At 36.5% G+C, this 16,311-nt stretch overlaps 1 pseudogene; it reads left to right on the top strand.

The window, feature by feature from the left end:
• LOC121100306 overlaps nucleotides 1-16,311 on the top strand; it is a 192,197-nt pseudogene that overhangs the window by 83,085 nt on the left and 92,801 nt on the right.

A 16,311-nucleotide genomic window follows, 5' to 3' on the forward strand; every position in this document is an offset into this window, starting at 1 on the left:
ATTTCAGAAAAGGTAAAACTATGGAGACAGTAAAAAAATCAATTGTTCCCAGGGGTTTGGAGAGAGGGAGGAATGAATAGGTGGAGCACAGTGGATTTTTGGAGGCAGGGAAAATACCCTGTGTGATGCCATAATGCTGGTCGCATGTGATTATACATTTGTCCAAACCCATGAAGAATACAACACCAAGAGTAAACCCTAATGCAAACTCTGAACTTTTAGTGATGGCAATACATCATTGTAGGTTCATCAATTATTACAAATCAAACCACTCATGTGGGAGATGTTGATAGTGGAGAAGGTATGCATATGTCCAGGCAGGGAACTTATGGAAAATCTCCATACCTTTCCCCATACCTGCTGTGAACCTGAAACTTCTCTAAAAAATAAAGTCTTTAAAAGAATTGAATGTTCCCATATAGATGATCTATTTGAGTTTTCAATGCATTTCAGCAAAATATATATAAAGTGATCTCCTAAGCTCATCATTGTGATAAAATTTCTCACATGTATGATAAATGGATTTTTCAATGTAATGCCCCCAAACAAAATATAAATTAAGGACGTAAAGGGGAGAACAAAGAATAAAATTTGAATATTGGGGGCATCTGGAATATTAGCTAAGCATCAAGAGATTCCTTAAATTCTTAGCTTTCTAGGGTATGAATGTTCTCTACAGATGCTTATTTTCTGCTCTCTCTTTTTCAAATTTTAGGCCAGCAATGAGGCATTTACCAAAGGCAAGAATGGTTCTGAAGACAATTTGCATATAACTTTCTTTAAGTAGTAAAATAATAAAATGGTACATGGAGGATCATGATGAGATTCTATTATTCTATGAGTTACTATTGTAGTAACAAAACCACAAATCCCCTGAGCAAGGGCTGCTCTCTCTCTTTTTTAGGTTTTCTTTATTTATTTTTGTTCCAAGTTTTTATTTAAATTCCAGCTAGTTAGCACACTGCAATATTAGTTTAAGTTGTAGAATTTAGTAATTCATCACTTAAAAACAACACCAGGTGCTCATCAAAAGTGCCTTCCTTATTCCTCATCACCCGTTTAACCCATCTTCCCTCCCCACACCCACCACCCACTGCCTGTCCAGTAACCATCAGTTTTCCATAGTTAACAGTCTGTTTATTAGTTTGTCTTTTTTCCCCACCATGTTCATGTGTTTTATTTCTTAAATTCCACAAACGAGTGAAACCTTATGGTATTTGTCTTTCTCTGACTGACTTATTTTGCTTAGCACGATACTCTCTAGCTCCATTCATATCCTTGCAAACGGCAAAATTTCATTCTTTTTCATGGCCAAGTTATAGTTCAGTGTGTGTGTGTGTGTGTGTGTGTGTGTGTGTATCTCACCTCCTTTTTATTCATTCATCAGTCAATAGACTTTTGGGCTCTTTCCATAATTTAGCTATTGTACATAATGGTGCTATCAACATCCAGGGACATGTACCCCTTTGAATCACTAGTTTTGTATCCTTTGGGTAAATACCTAGTAATGCAGTTGCTGAATAGTATGGAAGTTCCATTTTTAACTTTTTGAGGGACCTCCATACCGTTTTCGACAGTGGCTACACCAGTCTGCATTCCCACCAACAGTGTAAGACTGTTTCCCTTTCTCCACATCCTAGCCAACACCTGTTGTTTCCTGTGTTGTTGATTTTAGCCATTCTGACTGGTGCGAAGTGATATTTCACTGTAGTTTTGATTCATGTTTCCCTAATGATGAATGATGTTGAGCATCTTTTCATGTGTCTATTAGCCATCTGGATGTCTTCTTTGGAAAAATGTCAATTCATGTCTTTTGTCCATTTTTTAATTGGATTATTTGTTTTTTGAGTGTTGAGTTTTATAAGTTCCTTGTAGATTTTGGGTACTACTTTACCAAATATGTCATTTGCAAATATCTTTTCCATTCCATAGGTTGCCTTTTAGTCTTGACACTCATATCCCACTCTAACCCACCAACAAATTCCTCAGGCTCTTCCTTCAAAATATGTCCAAAAAATCTGACCACTTTTCATCAGTTCTGTGACTTCCGCAGTGGTCTCCAGCTCTTCCCTGGATGCGTGCAGACCTCCGAACTGCCACAGTGATCCTATTAAGATGGAGCAAGTTACACATCTAGAACCCTTCAATGGCTCACCATCACCTTTAGAGAAGGAGGTGAGGCTGTCTGTGCTCTGCGGTTGGCTCCCCCTCTGGACCCATTTGTTCAGCTTTATTATTTTCCATAATCGTATCTTCTGTATCACTTATTTATTCTTCTTCTTCTTCCATCCTTGTGGTCATTACATCCAGACTGTTTGGAATCTCAGTTGTATATTTCGTTTCTGACTATATATATTTTTTAACTCTTTTATCTCTGTGGTAAGGGCCTTCCTGAAGTTTTCCATTCTTTTCTCAAGCCTGATGAGTGTCTTTATGGCTGTTGCTCTAAATTCTGGGTCAGGCATATTACTTCTATCTGTTTCAATTAGATCTCTGGTCATGATCTCATCTTGTTCTTTCTTTTGGAATGAATTTCTCAGTGTTGGCATTTTGTCTAGGTCTCTGTCTTCCTCTATGTGTGTTAGAAAAGCCTGTTATGTTTCTTTATCCTGAGAGTAATGGCTTTATGAAGAAGATGTCATCTAGTGTCCAGGGCCTGGCACTTCAGGGAGTGTCTTGGTGTGCACTACATGTGCTCTTGCTGCTTTATCCTTCAGGACAGTCATCTGCAGAGGCTCTCCTTGCCTGCAGCAGGCAATGTTTGAACCTTAGCCAGAACGTGGCAAGTTTTAATTAGGTGTGCTGTGGTCTGCTTCTGAAATGAGACCTGATGTTATTTTCACTAGAACTGAAGCCTTGTAGAACTCTATGGTCAGTAGAGGAGATGCGTGCAGGGTTTGTGCTGGTCTTCTGGAAGAGGGGCCCATTGTGCTGGTCCTTAGGCACACTTGCCCTAGTAAGTAAGCACCTGCAGAGCTCAGGGGTAGGACTTGGTGTAAGCAGGTTAGGCAGCCTGTGTTGGCACAGTGCTGTTTACTGAAGTTGGTTTATGATGAGGGGCAGGCAAAGGAAATGGTGCCACCCAGCTCTTTTGTCCCTGGAGGGGGGAGTCCATGCTTGCTGCACTCAGGGAAACACTTTCAGAGCAGTGAATAATTTCCCTCATGGGTCATGGGTGTTTTTCAGATCGCTGATTTCACACTATCTGTCTCTGGATTACTTGCCTGCCTGGAGCGGTGCAGTGCACTTTGGGCTCTATCCCAGCCAAGCCTGCTGACTTAAAATTCCAAACTTCAGGGATCTAGTGTGGCAGGAACCTGTGCTGGTCCTCTGGGAGGAGGGTCTCACCATGCTGGCATTGATGCAGATTTGACCCAGAAAGGCAGTTGCTCCAGAATGCAGGGGCATGGGATTTGGAACAAACAGGCTAAAGAGTGGTGCCCAGGTTAGCTACCCTCGGCAGGTATTCCTGCACTTATGCCAAGAAGCAGGGGAGTATAATGGCACTTGCCAGTTCTTTTTGTCCCCAGAGAGGCAATGCCACCTTCTCACAGATGCACTCCAAAAATAACAGTCTCTCCTTGTGTGCCTTAGGCAATTCTTAGATCATGCTATCTGCCCCATTGTTTTTTTGCCTGCCTTCTCTTTAGGAGTAAGGCAGTGTCCTCAGGTCTCTACCCCACCCAAGCACACCAACCTTTAAACCTTCAATCTTTGAGCCCCAGTGGTTGCAAAAACTCATGAAAAATGTCTCCTTTCATTTTCCCAGTCAATGGATTTGGGGAAGTGTTCTTGTGCAATTCCCTGTGTGCTTCTCTCTCTCTCCCTCTCTCCTTCTCTCTCTCTCTCTCCCTCTCTCTCCTTTCTCCATAATCAGGACTCCCTCCCCTCCACAGCACTCGCAAACCTTTTCTCCCCAAACCACGTCTCTGCACTTCCTACCTTCCTCTATGCAGCCTCTTCTCTCCCTCCAGTTGTGCAGGTTGTTCTGTCAGTAGTCAGGTCAGTTTTACTGGTATTCAGAATGATCTGGTAGTTAATTAGCTGTGCTCTGGGCATGAGATGATTATACAGTCTTGCTACTATGCTGCCATCTTTCTCCAAAGGTTGTATTCTGACTCTCAGAGGCTTTGGTCTGTTCAAGCCTTTCAGGTACTTTTTTATGACCTACTCCAAAGGGCAGAAGGAGAGCAATTTCTTCTTTAAGACAGATAAGGCAAAATTTGCAGGTAAGGAATCTTGGCAGTTGTTGCCTTGGCACTTGCAGCTCAGCCCAGGCAGGGTCTTCTCCACGTTGGTTTTGTGAGAAGATCATACTGCTAAGTGGCAGAAAGAAAGTCTCAGATTGAATGAGCAGTGGTACGTAGGTTGTGGATTACAAGTGGGCAAAATCACCAAGTGTGCTGAGCTTTACTTCAGTACAATGCCTTGTACGCAGGCCTTAATGTTGCTCACTGCTAGCTAATGCATCCTCCAAAGTTGGATGTCTCAGTTAAGTCAACTTTCCTTTTAGAAAAGAAACCATGTATCGCAATCTCCCACTCCCTCCCCTCTGAAGCCCTCAGTTTGTTTCCCAGAGTCCATAGTCTCTCATGGGATAGGCCAGTGATGTGTATTAAGGAGGGCACATATTGCATGGAGCACTGGGTGTTATATACAAACAATGAATCATGGAGCACTACATCAAAAACTAATGATGCACTGTATGGTGACTAACATAACATAATAAAAATTTTTAAAAAATGAAAAAGAAAAGAAACCATGTAAAGTCCAGGAGGAGAAAACAAACAAAATACCCCACTCTTCTTATATCATGATACTACTAAATTGATGGTATCTGTATTTTAATTTATAAAAAAATACTTAAAATTGAGTTTCAGAAAGCCCTTTGCTGTCCTTGTGTTCTGAGAGGAGCTCCTAGCCCTTGAATACCAGCTGATTATAATGCATTAGTCTAAGAGCAAGAGATTAAAAGTCAAAAACAAGGAAATTATTAACCATAGAGATATGAAAATCCGTTCATCTCCAGGTATATCATTAGCAAACATTGCATAGATAAAATCTGTAACTCTTCAAACACAGAAAAAAAAAGTTCTCTCACATACAACAAGCTAAAAGAGACATTCAATTATACTTTTCCAGTAGATAATCTTTGTTGAAATTAATGTATAATAACAGTAGCAAATTCTCATGCCTACATTTATGTTCCATGGAAAGGTCACAGTTAGCTGCAGTTATTGAAACGGATTCAGAGGACACCAAGTGTGGAATATCTGTGGAGGTTTTGTATAAAGATAATAAAAAATTAAAGAAGAGAATTCACTTTCATGAATAGTTTCATAGGTTTCTAAACATAACTTTTATAAAGCAAGCAAAAATAAAACTGCCAGATACTTGTCATCACTCTCAGAAAAATACCGTTTGTAAAAGAGAACTGACAATATTCAGTCTTTGAAAAGGAAAATATCAAACAAAGTCTCATGCATGAAAGATATCCTGCATCAGTGAATCAATTTCAATCCAAAAAAAGTGGATTTTAGACAGAACTTCTACTCATGCGTAATGTTTGAGAAAATTTCTGGGTGTCAAACTATGGCAGTTATTAACTACTAATCAGAGAAAATAATTAAATAGTCCCTGGGGGTACATTTCTAAGGAGCAGCTACATTTTCCTTCATGACCTTATGTAAAAATTACCCCTTTTCAGTTCAGTGAGGTACAGAACAGTACCTACTTGAATGCTGCTAGAAGGAATGCGGAAGAGCACAGGAAGTTCTCAACTAAGTGCATGGATGATGGCAAATAATCACTAATCTTAGATATTGTTTCTTCAAGTCAAACACTAGACAGAATTTTCTCTGAGGCAGGTATGGGTCAGCATTTTCCATTTTTAATAAGGCTAGCACTTTGACAAATGGGTTAACAAACAGAAAGAGAAAGATGTAAGGATTTAACCCTTACAAATCAAAATCGTGTCAAATTCTTACTACAATTTTGCAGATTTCTGCATATACTGACTAGTTGAATTTTGGTTTAAATTTGTGTGTGCTTAGTCTGACAAAACCTGGGACTGACAAATAAATGCAATAATTCAGAGGAATGATTGACCTTTTATTAATTGCTGATGTTTCTGAAAAGCTCAACTATTTAAGCAGGTAGGGAGTCATCTGGAATATCCATTCAAGGAGCACACACACACACACACACACAGAGGACAAAAATCAGAAACAGAATTTTTTGCCTTATTTTTATAACCATTTTATAGACAATTTTCATAGAGGTGCAATTAAAGATTGCAGTTTATCTCAGAACAATGAAATTATAGACTGTCAGGAGTTGCTCTGTTTTGTATCTTTTTCCACTTCAGGCATTCATAAGTTTGGTTGAGCTGCAAAAGCAATTTTTTCCTATTGTTAGAGAAGGTGAAAAAGCTATGACTCAAGACCCTCTCATTATTAGAAGGCATAAGATAGTTTCATTTCATTTGTAACAAAAACACAGTCCACGCTTTATGCTCTGAACAAAATATTAGTCTTAGAGTCAGAAGGGTTTGAGTGCCACTTGATATGGCCTATCCCAGAGCATGCAGCTTAGATAGAATAAGGGTTCAGCTAAGATGCTATCCAAGCCACTGGCTTCCAGCAGGCTCACTAGTCCATTTGATAATCATCCATGCTATCGCTGGCTCTCCAAGTACCCAGGAATTTGGGGATTTCAACTTTAAGAATTGTTGGCTTTACCATCCCTGACTTACAGAAAAATACTAGGATCAAATGAGGAATTTCGGAAAAGGAGCTGAAGGAATGTCACTGGCCATCAGAAAGAAACACAGAAGAGAAGTAACTGCCCCTCCCTGAAAGGATTAGTAAGTGTTGGAAGGACCAGCGGCATTTGCTGGTAACAGGGTGAGGGAGTAAAGCAGGTGGGAAGGGGGAAAGCAGATTTGGGGGCAAATTCTAAGAGTCTAGGAAAACCAATATAATGGAATGAGAAATGTAATCAATCCTGTTTAATGTGTGGGAGTTAATGCTCATGGGAGAGTAGATACACCCCAGGGTTATGAAATGTTTAAGGAAAATTAGCGGAAGCCCTAGGTCAATCTTGTTTCTTCTGCCTTCTTGTCCCATTTGACACCTCACATGCCAGAGCCCTCTCTGCAAACTGTATCCAGAATGAGAGATTGGAATTTGAACATACCCTGGTATTCATTCTCCTTGAAAAAATTTATATTAAACACTTTTGGACAGGGGCACTTGGCTGGCTCAGTCATTGCAGTATGTGACTCTTTATCTTGAGGTCATGAGTTCGAACCCCACGATGGGTGTAGAGATTACTTACTTAAATAAGTAAATAACAAAACAAAACAAAAAAAAACTTTTTGGACAAAGATTTAGTATATTATTTTTAAAAGATCTATTCTTTCCCAAGCAGTATAGATATAGAAAAATCATTTAAGCTTGTTTTTCTTTTTCAGAGGTGTGATTGATGTGGTAAATGTCAGGTGGAGTTGAAATGATGGGGCTCAAATATGCTCTTTGGGCCCGGCATTCAAATGACAGCAATCAGGAACCAAACCAGGCCTGCAGGATGATAGGTTTGAGGAGAGGAGATATAAAAATATCTTTAAATGCTTTCATTTTCATTTATCTCTTTAAAACTGTAAAGAAGAGATTTAATGAGACAATGTACACTTTCAACAAGCCATTGTTATGTATTGTCATAGTAAACAATGTAATCACATTACATCCATTAGAGTTTTGAAGCAATGATGAATATTTACACATTCAAAGCAATTTGAAACAATAGAATGGAATGTCACATCTTGTTTACATTGCAATGTGTCTCCTTGATGCTCTGTTGATGAGATGAAGATGTTATTTTTGAAAATAATTTTGGACTTGTTTTTGCTCACACGAAGATACCATAGTTTTTCATCTCTTATATACTTCCTTCATATCACTAACCTGGCTCTCACTCACATCAGTCACAAACCTGGATTATTGCAACCCTTCCCCAGATGGCTTCCAGGAAAGCCACAGAGCCATCCATCTTGCATATTGCTAGTTGCGGGATGTCACTATTGTTTGTATTTTTGCTGCCTGAACAGATCCAGAATACACCTCTGTGGCATAAGGATCATTTTGAGAGGAAGACATTTGAGAATCAACAGACACAGGAAGAGTTGTGTGTGTGCGTATGTGTTTTCCTGAACCCCACTTATCTGCCTTAAAGCAGTCTCCCTAAAGAACTCAACTGCCATAAATGGCCTCCCCAGGAGTTTCCCAACCAAGGAGGACAGACTCCTATCACCGGAGAAGTCAACGCTAGAATAAGAAGTCACCTTAAACAGACATTGTCATAAAACTATCATATCTTCCAGCTATTCTCCTTAGATCCCATTTATCTTACCTAAAAGTCATTTTCCTTCCTGTAAGTGTCCTTTCTCCCTCTCCCCTTCTCCTAATAAGACAGTGTGTAAGCCCCAAATTCTAGCTGTTTCTTTGAGCCACATTTTCTGTGAGATCCCATGTATTTAGGTGAATGAACTTTTTCTTTTCTCTTGCTAATCTTTTTATCAGTTTCATTTGAGGTTCCCCAATTCTGAACCTGAGAAGATAGAGGAAAAGTTTTTTCCTTCCTAACAGACCCAAGAGGTCACCAACTTCGGTTTTCACACCAAATCTCTCCAGGATATTAAAAACTGTTTATCATTTCCACCTGCCCTACTCAAGCAACCAAATTTGCTACTTCTTCCCAAGTGTAGACTCTTGATTTAATGGAGCCACTCATATTTTTGTCTGTCGACATACAGAATTCCAATTTCTGAACATTTATTAGTACCGTTTGCCCTGCATGGTTTCCAATTCTTCCTCTTCTATTCATCCATTAAAATTATGTGGGACAAAGTACTTTGTAACCGGGAAACAGCACTGAGCTATAAATCTCAGCTTCTACTTCATCACCGCAATACCTCAATGGCTGCTTTAGCTCTGATTCCGTCAGTGTGCCCTACCTGATGCTTATTTTGGGGTGCAAATTGATAAAATGTCACATAACTCACATGTGATCATTTATTAATTATTTTACAAGTGCTAGCTCCATCTCCTTATGTAGACTGAGTGTTAACTTGAAAAAAGCTGCAAGGAGAGGCAAATCATCACAGTGTTCAAGCATCAACTGTATTTTTGTTCACCTACATGTATTTTTTTAAGTTATAGGCTCTATAAATATGACCCAATCCTCTTAACATGTGCCCTAGTTCTCATTTTCTCCTTTTCAAGGGTGGTGTTGTTTCTAGAGAAGATGTACCTCCAAAAAGGACTGCTATCTTTAGCCATTCATGGACACATTGCAAATTCAATGTCCAGATTTGACCTCAAAGGCATTGTATTCCATTGTAATCATTAGTTTTTATCAATCAACTTTAATGTAAATGTTTCTCAGAATGAAATATAGTAGATAATTTAAATGCAATATGCTTAAGCAGGACATAATGCTCATCTCCAAATGAAGATTACATAGTAATAACATAGTCAATAAATTATAATTACTAACTAAAGCTTTACAGTCAAATGTACCCAGGAAAACAAATGAGGACTTCGATTGTCTAAGACTGACAGAATAAACTTTAATTTTTTAAATGTCTTCAGAAAGTTTAAATATTAAAATCAATTATACAGTCTATTTTAAAACAAGCAAGTAAGTAAGTAAGCAGATGGTAGTGCCAAATTTGCTCCAAGAAATTCAGTCAAGTAAATTTAGGAGGCACTTAGGTAATTGCTCTGAATTTCTAGGATGTAATGGTCTCTTTCCATACTTCCCTACTTCCCTTTTTCTTCCTTCCTTCCTTTCTTCCTTTCTTTCTTTCTCTTTCTTTCTTTCTTTCTTTCTTTCTTTCTTTCTTTCTTTCTTTCTTTCTTTCTTTCTTTCTTTCCTCTTTTTTATCATTGGCAAGCAGGACTCTGGAGTTATTGTAACCCTTCCTACATTCTTCTAGTAGTTTTATCTGTTTTGATAAGAGCCTTGAGCTTACCACCTTCTGGGTACAAGTGCTCAAATTTAAAAAAAAAGAAAGTGTGAGAAGAAATACCTCAGGCAAACATAGGTGCAGAGAGTACAGAAATTTTTAAAATTCTGCTTAATCTCTAAATTTGTTACAGAGCTAGAATGTAGGATAGTTCTTCCCAAGACAAATATGAGAACATGCTTGAAAGTGCTTATGCCAAAGTCTGAGTAGACATTGTTAAGGGGTTCCCAAGCTGGAAGCAACACCAGCCATCTTAGATTCCACCACCTTACGTGATAAGGGAGGAAAGAGGAACTGTGGACTATGGGTATCCAAGCTGGGATTCACATAGAGATTCCTGGTCTGAGGAGAGTGCTGTCCCTCTCCCTCTAGGTATGGAGTTAGACAAAGAGGGGTGTCCCTTAAAGTATATTATAGAACCCTTTTGTGGGAATGCTGAATTAGTCATAGAAATAGCTCATTTAATTTTTGAACCACTTCTAATGGACATGAAAAGAATACTCAGAAAGAAAAAGAAACTTAGAAAGCTACAGTTAAAAGAATATTCTTAGCACAATTACATGTTTAAATAAGTAATATATTTACATGATTTAAAAGCCCAAAATAAAATAAATAAATACAGATCATTAAGTCTCTGTCTTTTATAGCTTCTTTTTTTTTTTAAGATTTATTTATTTATTTGAGAGAGAGAGAGAGAGTGTTGAGGGACAGGGTGCTGGGACAGAGGGAGAAAGAGAATCTCATGCAAAGTCCCTGCTGAGCTTGGAACCCAACATCGCTGGGCTCCATCTCATGACCCTGAGATCACGAACTGAGCCAGAACCAAGAGTTAAATGCTAAACCCAATGAGTCACCCAGGCGCCTCTGTAGCTTCTAGACTTTAAATCATATTTAGAAAACCCTTTCCATTCCAAGGTCTAAATGGTTGACCCATGTTTTCTTCTGGTGTTTTTATAATTTCATGTTTTGACATAGCAAACTTGGGATGCCACTGTCACCACATTTAAAGTTCCTGTGTGTCACAGTTCTGTTTCTGGTCTTTTTCTAGTATTCCGATGGTATCTGTTTATACAGATGCCAGTGCCATTTGGTTTTACTCTTTGAGGCTCAGTGTGTGTAAAAATGTGGTAGAGAAGATCCCTCCCAGTTGCTCTCCATTTTCAGATTTTCTCTAATTTTTGTCACTTCTTCATTTTTTAAAAATATTTTATTTATTTTTTTGACAAAGCCGGCGAGAGAGGGAACACAAGCAGGGGGAGTGGGAGAGGAAGAAGCAGGCTCCTAGCAGAGAAGCCTGATGTGGGGCTCGATCCCAGAATGCTAGATCACGCCCTGAGCCAAAGGCAGACGCTTAACGACTGTACCACCCAGGCGCCCCACTTCTTCATTTTATATATGAACCTGAGAATTTGATTGTCTAGTTCCAAACAAACAAAAAGTTGTTATTTTTATTTAGATATTAAGTTTCTATAAATTTATAAAGAACTGACCTTCTTCATATTTGCAGCACTCCTTTCCAAGGACATGATGTATGTTTCCATTTGTTCAAATCTACTTGGGGTTCATCAGAAAAGGTTTCAAGCTTATCTTTTAGTTATCACACATTTCTTGATCATCTCTGCTGCTCTTTAAAGTGTACTTTTCTCTTTAATTATATCTTCTAGTTCATTTTCTTTGAAGGCTATTGATTTTTAGATAGATACTTTATGTATTGATGCCTTGATTGGTACTTAATTTATTGTTTGTGATTTTTTAATTGATGGATTTGGAATTTAGATAATCATATATTTACAAATAGAGGTAGTTTTACCTCTTCCTTCTGATTGTTATATTTCCATACTTCTGTACTTCTAATTTCATTGACCAACACCACCAATATAATGTTAAAATTATATTAGAATTATATTGGAATAAAACCTACTTGGTTATAATATACAATTTCTTGTGCTATGGAATACTTTTTTTTTATAAAGGCTTTTGCACTAATATTCTTAAATAATATCAATATATAAATTTTCATATTATACAATCATTATTAGAATTTGGTATCTATATTATAACCAATTCTTTAAAAAATTACCAAGTTTTCCTTTCGTAAAGCTTTAGGACAGTTTTAAATATTACTGGAATTATCTGCCTTTCAAAGAACTGGTAAAATTCCCCTGTGAAAAACCCTTAGCCTACCTTTAGTTTCAAAGTCTGAGGAGTAGTACTTTGACAATTTTAATTTTACCTTCTAGGGCACCTGCGTGGCACAGTCGTTAATTTTACCTTCTATGGAAATAAATCTATTTTGGCATTTTATCCTTTCTAGAGTCAGGTTTATTAAATTCTATTTTCCTAGAAAAAAATTGTATGCAGAATTTCAAATTTATTTTCATAGAATTATACAAAACAGTTTCCTGATTTTTTAAAAATTTCTTGTCTCTTTGATTCTTTATCCTGTCAATTTCTTCTTTTGTGAGTTTAAGCTTTTCCCCTTTGTATTGATTAGGCTTATGAATGGTGTATCAATCTTTACTATTTTTGTGCATTAAAACTCCCAGGTTTTCTGCTTATTAATTTTTTTACTCATTTTTCTTTTATACTGATTACTTTGTTTTATTTTTCAATAATTCCTTTCTTCTGATTTTATTTATTTAATTGTACTTTTAATGATATATTTAACCAGGTGCTTAGTTTATTTTCCTTTGTTTTCTTAACCTTATAGGAGTGTTAAAGACTACAAATTTTCTTTCAGCATTACTTGAATGTTTTTCATAGCTTTGGTTACATGTTATTTTCATTATTGTCCTTTTCTTTCTTTCTTTTTTGGCTTTTTTAAAATTTAAGTTCAATTAATTAACATATAATGTATTATTTGTTTCAGGGGTCCAGGTCTGTGATTCATCAGTCTTATATAATACCCAGCGCTCATTACAACACATGCCCTAGCCAATGTCCATCGCCCTATTACCTACCCTCCAGCAACCCTCAGTTTGTTTCCTGAGATTAAGAGTTTCCTATGGTTTGTCTCCCTCTCTGGTTTTGTCTTGTTTCATTTTTTTCTCTCTTCTCCTATGATCCTCTGCCTTGTTTCTTAAATTCCACATATCAGTGAGATCATATGATAATTGCCTTGTCCTTCTCTAAAAGTTCATTGTTTGTTTTGTTTTCAATTTGACCTAAGTATAAGTTATTAGAATATTTTCAAATTTTAAGTGAAAGGCCATTTTTGTTTTGAACTGTGAAAATTCTGGTTTTATTATACTGACATAAAACAATGCTGTCTATAGTAATTCCACTTTATAGAATGCATTAATATATTTCTGTGTCCTAATGTAAGTTAAATTTTCATGAATATTACATATATACTTGAAAATAAATTTTATTATCAATTATAGTAGAAAGTAAAATATATTAACCTCCAATCTAATTCATTGATTATTTTGCTTATCTCTTCTATATCATTACTTTTTCTTAGCTGCTTCACCTACCTTGGATTATAGGAGAAGAATAAGAGAGTTTATAATTTTTTGAAAATTCTTTAATTACTACACATAAGCTTCATTAATTTTATTTGATGCATTGATATTCAAAACTGACACGTATTCATTGTGTGAATTATACATTTTAGCATAATACTTCTTTGTTTCAATTAACACTTTTTACTTGACTTATAAAATAGCAGCATATGCTCTTATTTATCTGGCATATCTATGTACATACTTTTATATTTAACCTTTTGAAAGCTGTGGTTTTAGATTTGCCTTTTTTTTTAAAGATTTTATTTATTCATTTGACAGAAGTAGAGACAGCCAGAGAGAGAGGGAACACAAGCAGGGGGAGTGGGAGAGGAAGAAGCAGGCTCATAGCAGAGGAGCCTGATGTGGGGCTCGATCCCATAACGCCAGGATCACGCCCTGAGCCGAAGGGAGACGCTTAACCGCTGTGCAACCCAGGCGCCCCTAGATTTGCCTTTTGAAACAGAACAGAGTTGAGCTTTGCTTTATGATTCAATCTAAATATATGTTTATTTTTATAGATAAATTAAACCCACTTAAATGTATTGATATGACTAATATGTTTGGTCTTGCCTCTGTCAGCATATATGCATGCTTTAAAGGGCTTTCATTATGTAAAGTGTTTTCTTTGTTTTGGTTATTTTTAGTTCTAATTCAGAAAGATTTGTATTATTTTGTTCTAGTATCTTTTATAGTTAGAGTTTATAGTCTTAGTTCCCCTTTTCATTGGGTAAAATGTATATATTCTTTATTAAAAGCAACTAGAAAATTATTCCTCCTACCCAATTTAATAGCATTATTTTTCTCAGAGTTTGCTTTTGTCTTCTTAAACATGCTGAAATTCTACTGCTTGATTGGACAGTTGTGGAGAATACTCTTTGGCTCCCAGCTATTATGCATGTGGGCTTATTCTATTTTCCATCATCTGTCTCTTTCCTCCATGCTTTATTAATTGTATTATTTCTGCAATGGCAGAATATAGAGCATCTCTACTTTAGTCTATAAAGCTCTGTCACAGTGGGAAATTAACTTGAGTATACGATAGTTTCTGACACACAACCAAGTGGCATAACACATGACTGCAGAACAGAAAGGATTACAGCTAAAATTAAATTACTTGAATCCCATGTTTATTTAATCAATTTAACAGATGCAATGAGAAGAAAAGGGAAAAGCCTGGTGAATTCATACACTTGGGAGAGGGTGCAAGAAAGAGGAGAAGACCTCACTCCCTAAATCCTGTGTTGTGCCATGTTTCTGTCTGTCCCGTTGGCCCTTCCTCTAACTGCTCTGATGGGCTCAACAGAAGGACAAACCTATGATTTTGTAGTTCACCCAGCTTTGTTCATTGTAAAAATACAGGTTCATTGTTAAAGTGGAACCTATATTTCTACATTCAAAGCCTAAGAGCTACGTTTAACCATGGATGTTTTGTTTGCTAAAAAACCATAAAAGTATCTTTAAATTTTCTATCCTTTACTTCCTACCCTCTTCCCAGTCTTTCCTCAGCCTCTCTCCTCAAATGCACAATGAGGCATTCTCAAAGTTTCATCTTGAAACATCTTAAGAGGGAAGTCGGATAACCTGTCCTAGCTTTCAGCATTTGTACAGAACTATTTGGTAGCAAATGATACAGTAATAGAAACTTTTGGACAAAGTAACAGAAATAGAGTTGATAATGACACTCTCTCTTAAGATCTGAACTTTGAGTAATTTCAGATAGACACTAATAATTTTTGCACTTTCCCTAATAGTATCTATGCAAAGAAATCACTAATCGGACATAAGCAGTTAGAGTTTGAATAGGAAGCTAAAGAGAATTACATAAGTATGTGATGAAAAAATACCAGTGAATTCTTACTGTATGTTTCTAACGTGCAGAGAGACACTTACACATACTCACCATAAACAGCTACTGTTTTTTTGAGGCACAATGTATAATTAATATTTATATAGATTATCTACATTAATAAGGTTTGGAAATGAACAGTTTCTTTATATTGGGGAAAAAGACTTTCAGAGCATTCACATTTTATGCAAATTTAAATGCTGTATCATTGAGGTCTGATATACAAACATTATCTTATTCTATACATAATTTTTGAAATAGTAAAAATATTCTACATTTTTAAAAATAAGTAGATTATTTCAAAGCCAGGGGCTTCAGTAAATTGTAATTTATATTTAGATTACTGCCACAAAACAGCAGTGTATGCATTGGTAAAAAGACCTTCAGTAATCTATTAGGAATTTAACTTGAATTAGGACATTTTGAGGATTTTTTCATTTATATTCATAAGCTGTATCAGGCAGTAGTTTTCTTGTGATTTTTTTGTCTAGCTTTGATATCAGGAAAATACTGGCCACATAGAATGAGTTGAGAACTTTTCCTTCCTCTCTATTTTTTGTGAATCATTGGCACTCATTCTTCAAATATTTGGCATAATAAAGCAGGTAAACCACACTGGGTCTATGTGTTCCTTTGTGGAAAGGTTTTAAATTACTAATTAAATCTCTTGTTATTCAGATACTCTATTTCTTCTGATGTCAGTTTTGGTAGTTTCTGAGTTTGTCAAATTTTTCTATTTCATCTAAGTTATCTAATTTGCTGGCATCAATTGTTCATAATATTCCTTTATAATCCTGTGTATTTCTGATTCTTGACTTTTGTAATTTGTGTCTTTTCACTTTTTCTTGGTAAATCTTGAAAATGCTTTAAAGCAGTTAGACTTATCATCTATAGATAAGAGTGTTTGTCAACTCTTTTCTCTTCAGCAAAAC

This window comes from Ursus maritimus, unplaced genomic scaffold (genome assembly GCF_017311325.1).
Source record: "Ursus maritimus isolate PB19 unplaced genomic scaffold, ASM1731132v1 scaffold_10, whole genome shotgun sequence".
NCBI lineage: Eukaryota > Metazoa > Chordata > Mammalia > Carnivora > Ursidae > Ursus > Ursus maritimus.